This window comes from Arachis ipaensis, chromosome B8 (genome assembly GCF_059453495.1).
Source record: "Arachis ipaensis isolate K30076 ecotype BB chromosome B8, ASM5945349v1, whole genome shotgun sequence".
NCBI lineage: Eukaryota > Viridiplantae > Streptophyta > Magnoliopsida > Fabales > Fabaceae > Arachis > Arachis ipaensis.
This window is the reverse complement of record NC_142443.1, coordinates 99,543,362-99,551,698: the sequence shown is the minus strand read 5'-3', so window position 1 is coordinate 99,551,698 and position 8,337 is coordinate 99,543,362.

Sequence of the window (8,337 nt, the reverse complement as noted above, 5' to 3'; positions counted from 1 at the left end):
TTAAAAAATTTAAAAAATTTTAAAATAGTCTCTAAAAAATTTTAAAATAGTCATTTTTTCTAAGTTTATTTGGTATCAACATTTTAAAAGCTAAAGTTAGGTATATTTATATTGACCTTCGTTAATTCAATAATTTCTTAAATTTAGTTGTTATTATTATTGTTTCTATATCACCTCAATGTTGGTATCATATATTAATAATTAAATAATATTATTTCTTATGATATTTTAGTGTTAATATATAAAATTATATTTTAGTATATATTTTGTTATTTTTTGTATTCTTTATTTATTATATAATTTTTAATACTATTTTATTTTTTTATTAACAAAATTATTAGACGATGACTTTTAATAAAGATTAAAAATATCTGAAGAGATTATTTTGAAAATTTTAAAAAAATTCATGAACTGTTTTGAGATTTGTTAAATTTTTTGGGGACTGTTTTGTACTTCACTGTAAAGACTGATTTGTCCAAAATGCACACATGAACATTTAACGACCACATATGTGAGTTAATGTTCTACATCAATAGTCACCGTTAGACGTTAGTAACTAACGGAAGGAAATTGTATTGTATAATGGAAGTAAATGTTAGAGATTATTTTGTATATTTTAAAACTTAAGAGACTAAAATGTTTGACTTCAAAAATTTCAGAAATTGATTTGAGTATTTATTTTATATTTTAATTTAAATAAGTTTAAAATATTTTTTAATTAAATTATAATATCAAATACAGAGAATATATGGCTAAGAATAAATTTTAATTTTTCATGTTATAAATGTCATTCATTAATTGTTGTCCTTTTAACACTTATGCATTTGAAAATTTAGTTATGCTTAATACTTAATTAATGAGTTGACCGCAAATAAGGAAACAAATATTTGAATTAGTAAATTTTGGAAAAGTAAGATAAAATTCTCAACTAATGATAAATGCAATGATATATAGCATCAATGTCACATTTGATTACTGCTCACCAGTTTATTATTTCATTTGACCATTTGAAAGAAAATAGTTAATGCAATAATAATATAATTAACAACGTAACTATATTATTTATTATCTATTATATCTATTATCTGTTATCTATTACATCTATATATTATATTCTATTAATTATATAAAAATTAGTGTTCTCCACTTAATGATAGAATTGACATAATATATTTTAAAAGTATTTTTTAATTTATTTTTTTAACTCATTAAATATAATTTATTATAATAATCTAATTATATAAACTAATTAATTTAATTATTAGATATTTAAGTATTACACTAATTGATTTAATTAATTCATAAATACCAAATTAAATTTCAATCATTTAGTTATGAATTGACATAACTTTCTCTTAAAGATATTTTTCAATTTTATTTTGTTTGATTGATTAATCTAAATCAATTATAATCAATTGTAAATAATCTATTATTATATCATATTAATAACATGTCATAGGTGACAATTTTTTTTTTCCATTTCATTTAGCCTAACATAGTGAACCTAATTATATTAATATGCTAACGTTAATCTAACTCATTAATAAGTTTTATTTTTCATGAAAATAATAATGTTTCACGTTATCTTTAACCTTTTACTAATATTATATTAAACTTAATTTATCATTGTTATTTGATTTTTCAATTATGCAATATGTAATGTTCAAATGAATAATGTGAATTTTTCTTTGCAAATCACATTAAATACATTATTATTTTAATTTGTAAATATAATTTTAAGTTCTCATTTATTATTTAACACTCTTCATATCTTTCTTTTTTTTTAGAGAACTTTTATTTTCTTTTACTCTTTAAAATGTTCAAATAATTTTTTGTGTTATATATTTTTTTCATATATTTTTTTTATATTTTATAATTTTTTTATTTTTTAACATTATTCTTTACGGAGTTATATATTATTTTATTTTTTATTAATTTTTAATATTTTTCTCTTACAAAGAAAGATAAAAGTCCTTTAAAATAAAAATGAATTTCATCTATATAAAGTTGTTTAAAGTATTTTATTCAATTTTTTATACTAATTTTATTTTTTTATTCATTCTACTAAACTATATTTAGTACTTTTATTTTTTAGACTTTATAGGTCCTTCGTTCCTTTCGATTAAACGATAATAATAATATTTTTCCTTCTTTAATATTTTTCTATTTTTATTTTGTTTTATATTTTTGTTATTCTTCATACAAGTTATAAAATATTTACTTTTGTTCTACTATATAAAAAATTTTTATTTTTCTTTTGTCTAAATTAAATTTAGAACTAATTTTTTAGATGCTATTATGATTAAAATTTATTTGTTTTTACTCTTCATTCTTCATGTTATTGATCTTATTTATATAGATAATTTGCAAATACTTGGTGATATAAAGAGAAAGTTTATGCGGTATAATCTAAAATTTTTAGTAATAGAGTTGAATTTGGATCTTCTAAATTTTGAATTTTCATTTTAGAAGGTAAAGTATGATCTCTTACCCTTGAATGGTTTCTGTCTCATATTTTCTCTTGATCCTATTTATGAAATAAATGGTGAGAAATCACACTTTTTTCTCTACAAAATTTAGAGGATCCAAATCCAATAGAGTTAGATATCTATCTTTTAGACTTTTAAATTTTGTAATATTTTAATTTATTATAGAGATAAAAAAAAGTATATTTTTGAAGGTTTTTTTAGTTTTAATTTTTATTTGTTAAACCATATTTTGAAACTACAATGATTGTGATTACGAAATTAGCTTATACATTATGATTGATTATGAAAAGAATACAATAAAAAAATTTGCATGTATTATTGGACTCATCAACAAGAAAGTATATTTTTATTTAAAAATTATTTATTTTGATTTAGTGTCGCGTGTTAAAAGTTTTTCATACTCAATAATATATAAAGGTAAGTTACATCTTATGAATAAATAGTGATTCCTTAATTATTTGAATATCAGTATTTTTGTATATTAAATATTTTTATTATTGATCAAACTTTTTACCTTAATAGGTCATGAAAATAGTAAAAGTCAGTCTCTTAATAGAATTAGCTAGTATAGACAAAATAGTTAGTTAAAGTCAACAAAAAGTATTGAAAAAACTTGATAAGATTAAATAAATTTAATTAAAAGTAACATATAATAACTACAAGAAAAAAAAAAGCTTTTGTTCAAATATAAAACTTTTGGATGTCAAATTTATGATAAAGTTGGTTTTTTGGGGGGGGGGGGGAGAGTGAGAGAGGGGGGACATAGATTAAAAAAATTAGGAGAATTAATATGATTAGTATAAAAATTAAAAAATTATTAAATTATGAAATTTGAAAATAAGAAAATTTAAATTTTGTGGTTAAATTTTTTCAATTTATATTTCTAATCCAATGAAAAAAAATATGTTTTTCCTTTCAATAAAAAATCGATATCATTTTATTTTTTTTATTTGAATTATATCTTACTTTTTTTTACTATAATTAAAAGTTTTTCAAATATAACAAACTATCACATTATTAAATATAATATTAGAGATAAATTATTAAAAAATATATAATATTTAGTTAATTATCATAACCACATTTAAAATTATTCAAGTTATTTTTATATAATAAAAGTAATACACTTCAAAAAATATTTTGTATAATTTACTGACAAATATATGTGGTATTTATCATAATTTTTATTTTAATAAAAAATATTATTGTGTTAAAGTCATATATTTTAAAGGTATATAAATGTAATTTTTATTTAGAAAAAATTATAAGAAAATAAATACAATTTTTTTAATTTTATCCTTAATATTAAATTTTAATTTTACTTTTGACGTTTCAATATATTTTAATTATACTACTAGGGTTAGTAATATTATATATAAATAATCAATTATATTAAATTATTTAGTAAATTATGAATAACAAAATAAAATAAAAAAATTAATTTAAAATTTTTTCTATTATTTTCTATATAAATGAAATTAGAATATAATTTATACCTTTCTTTCTCTCTTTTTCTTTTGTACTTTGTTTATAATTTTTGTAATTTTTTATTTTTTGATTTTGTTTATATTTATTTTGCCAAAATTTTTTATGATTTTATTTTATATTTTTTATGTATTTTGATTAATAATTTTTAAGAGTGTTACTATTTTGTTTATTAATATTTTTCTATAATATTTTCTTAGAATTTGATTAATAGATTTTTCTTCACGATATTTTTCTTGAAATTTTTTAATAAGAATATATTTTAATTTTTGTCTGTCATTTTTTATATTTATTGATGAGTAAAGTATCATTTTTTTCTCTAACATTTGGGGTAAGTCTCAAAGTTGTCCCTAACGTTTAGATCATCTTATTTAAGTCTTTAACGTTTTAAAATTGGTTCAACATTGTCCTGCCGTTAGGGATCTGTTAATAGAATTGATGGCAGAACAAAATTGAGACGATTTTGAAACGTTAGGGACTTAAATAGGACGAAAACGTTAGGGATAAAAATGATACATAGAAATAAATTTTAATTTTATCCTTTAATAATATCAATTTTTTACGGTATATAGTTATTCAATTATTTTTAATCACAACTAAGTAAATTACACTTAATCACATTATTTTCATTCTAAATAATTTTTTTTAATTTTACTCTTAAAAAATTTTACTCATTGTAATATATTTGTAGAATGAGTAATACATAAAATTGTTGAATAGAAAAAAAAAATTATACATATAAAATAAAGTATAAATTGTACATTTTGTCTTTAATATATTGAAATTTTTTAATATTTAATTTAGTTAAACTTTATTTTTAATAATTTTAATCTTTTTTTCAATAATTTCATACGACAAAATCAATACTTAAATTTATTTTTTAATTTTGCTCTTAATAAAAATAAATTCACTTAGAAAAAATAATGTGATTAAGAATAAAATTAAAAAATAATTGAATAATTATCTACCGTAAAAATTTGATATTATTGAAGAATAAAATTAAAAATAAAGTTTAACTAATTAAACATTAAAGAATTTTGATACATTAGAGACAAAAGGTACAATTTATACTTTATTGTCTATGTATCATTTTTTTTCACAAGTTTATATATTAGTCATTCTACAAATATTTTATGATGAGTAAAAATCTTTAAAAGTAAACTTATAAAAAAATAAATTTGTTTACAATGAAAGTAATGTGATTAAGTGTAATTTACTAAGATGTGATTAAAAAATAATTGAATAAATATGTACCGTAAAAAATTGATATTATTGAAGGATAAAATTGAAATATTATTTTTATGTATCATTTTTGTTCTCAACGTTTTCGTCTTATTTAAGTTCCTAACGTTTCAAAATCGTCTCAATTTTGTCCCGCCATCAATTCTGTTAACAGATCCTTAATGGCATGACAACATTGAACCAATTTTTAAACGTTAGGGATTTTAAATAGGACGATTTAAACGTTAGGGACAACTTTTGGACTTATCCCAAATGTTGGAGACAAAAACGATACTTACTCTTCATTGATTTATACTAAACTTTTCTTACAATGTATTTTTTATCAACTGCACTCATAGTCTTTTCTGCCTACTTCTACTTCTTTTAGTTATTATTTTTTACTTTATTTTTAATTGTTTATTTAAATTTTACTCCCAATATGTTTATTATATTCCACCTCATCTTAGTCTCAATTTCATAGTTATCTTTCAATCATATAAAATTGAACCGTTTCTTTTAAAACATACTTAAATATATTATCTATTATAAACAATTATTAGGATAAACAAACAAATATAAATTGAATATATAATTTAATTTTAATTCAAATTAAAAATTGAATAAATTATCAAAAAAATATCAATTAATTTTATTTTTAATTTCTTTATAATTTTATCTAATGGTAAAAGTCTCTCTATAATCACTAACATCGTCGATACGAAAAAAGTATAAATTTATATAAAATAAAATAAAATAGATATAAAATAAATAACACATATGTAATTTCGAAGTTATTAATCATAGACTAAAAATAAAATTTAATCTTATGAATCACTCAGTAATTTTTAATATTTTTTTATTTCTTCTTAAAGTTGTCCAAAGTTATCAATATTTTATAATATAATTTCACAAGTTATAATATTTGATACCAGTCATTGTTATTATATACATAAAAAATGTGATTAATTTAGTGTTTAATCATTTATCTTCGATTAGTATTGTTATAACAAGAATATATGTGACTTTATAAGAATGATATAGCTTGAACTTTGATTATTTAAAAATTTATTAAGTGGTTGGAGTAGCTCCACATCACGAATCATAAATAATCATAGATATCTGTGTTTTCTAAAATGATAATTAAATAGGAATCTACGATGAAGATGGAGAGGAGATGAGGGGCATGTTTTTAACACGGGAGTGAAGGACAGAAAAAGGGGGTCTACATACCTACACAAGTATCTATTACCATCTCTAACTAACAATGAAAATTCAATTTGAGCCGGTTTGAGATGAGACACGTGGACTTCATCTGTATTGGATTCTAAGATAATGAACCTTATTCGGATTTGGAATCCTAACAGTGAACCTAGTTTGATCTTGCTCACTTGAATTAATGTTTTGAGTCATTACTGTAACAAATACTATACTATTAAATATTACTATATTTAGTACATATAAAAATTGGATATACTTATAAAAATTTTTTTAATCAAACTAAAAAAAATTCTGATTATCTTTTTTCTTTCTTTTATTTTTAAATATTATTTACTGACGTAATGAAAAACAGAAAAAGTGAATAACAATAATAATCACTCACATAATTAAAATAAATCATTCTAATATATACATGACATACATTACATATATCAAGGTTTATTATATATGATAATTTTTTTTGTAAAGAAAATTTATGTGTAAATCAACTAATCTTTATAACATATAATTTACTGTATAATTTTATTCCTCTTAATATGGGTAAATTAATAAATTTAATATACAAAATATAATTTAATATTATTTAACATAAGAAATAAAAAAATAAGTCATTATCTAGGACAATAAATATAATAGTACCAATATCTACTAATTTATTAAAATTAAAAAAATATTTAAATAGTATAAACATAATTTTTTGGTAAAAAAGCAATAATAAAGATTATTAATTAAGTTAATTACATAATAAAAAAATATGAATAATTTTTTAAATAATAATAAAAAATAAGATCACTATTTTCACATATTATAAAATTTATAAAAAAAAATTTTTGGACAATAAATCATGTAACACCCTAACTATCAAAATGCTACACTTCCGGTTGTGCCACTCTGATAGCTCGAATATTACGACTACTTTTATAATATTTAATACTAAAATATGAGCTTGTTTAAAATTTTAAACCGTATATTTTAAAAACTTACACCCATACTTACATTGCAAATTGTAATACTCACAGAGAATACATATAAATATATATACTCAAATATTTTTACAAGCATTACATAATCAAATTCCTATCCCTCTTATAAAAATTTGTAAAGATAAAGGCGAGGGAAAAAGTAACTACTACAATACATCATATAAACAGAAAATAGAATAAACTCTTTGTGACTTCTTCGTCCATATCTTGAAAAGCAAACATCTGTAGGGTAGTGATAATATTGTTCTCGAAAGGATTCTCACTATAGGGTTGCAGAATTATTATAATATATAGGATACATGAAAATAAAAACTGTTTTTAAAGTACAATGATTGTTACCCGCCTTATGTATCTTTTCAAAATCATAGATCCACATTCAAAATTCGAAATCCTTTTTAAAAGAGAAATCCATTAATTCTCCAAAAATCCAAACCTTTTTAAAAGAGCTTTTCTTAGGCAGTATGAATGACCACACTGTTCAAAGCATAGGTTCATTAAGTCTATAATGAACCAGTTTAGTTTTTCATAGTTTACTAAACTAAAAACACAAAGCATTCACGGCCTTCGGCCCATCACATAATCAATCATGGCCATAGGCCCAAACATTTCAATCAACAGTCAATCCACCACAATCCAACAAGTTTTTAGTCACAAACACAAGTAAGAAGGTTCAAACACAATCAAACAGTTATATCAAGTAGAGCAATTAGCAATTAGACATAATTATTCACGTAGGCAAACCAATTACAATATGCACACCCAAACAATGTCACATAGATGCATATGATGAATGCCTGCCCTATGGCTGATGATTGATTTATTCATTTATTCATCATCATTTCCGCACTTCATTAACAATTCATATCAAATCAATCATCATTCAAGCCATAAGTCACTTATTCTCAAATCTCTTTCTTTGAAACCAAAAATCAATCCATATC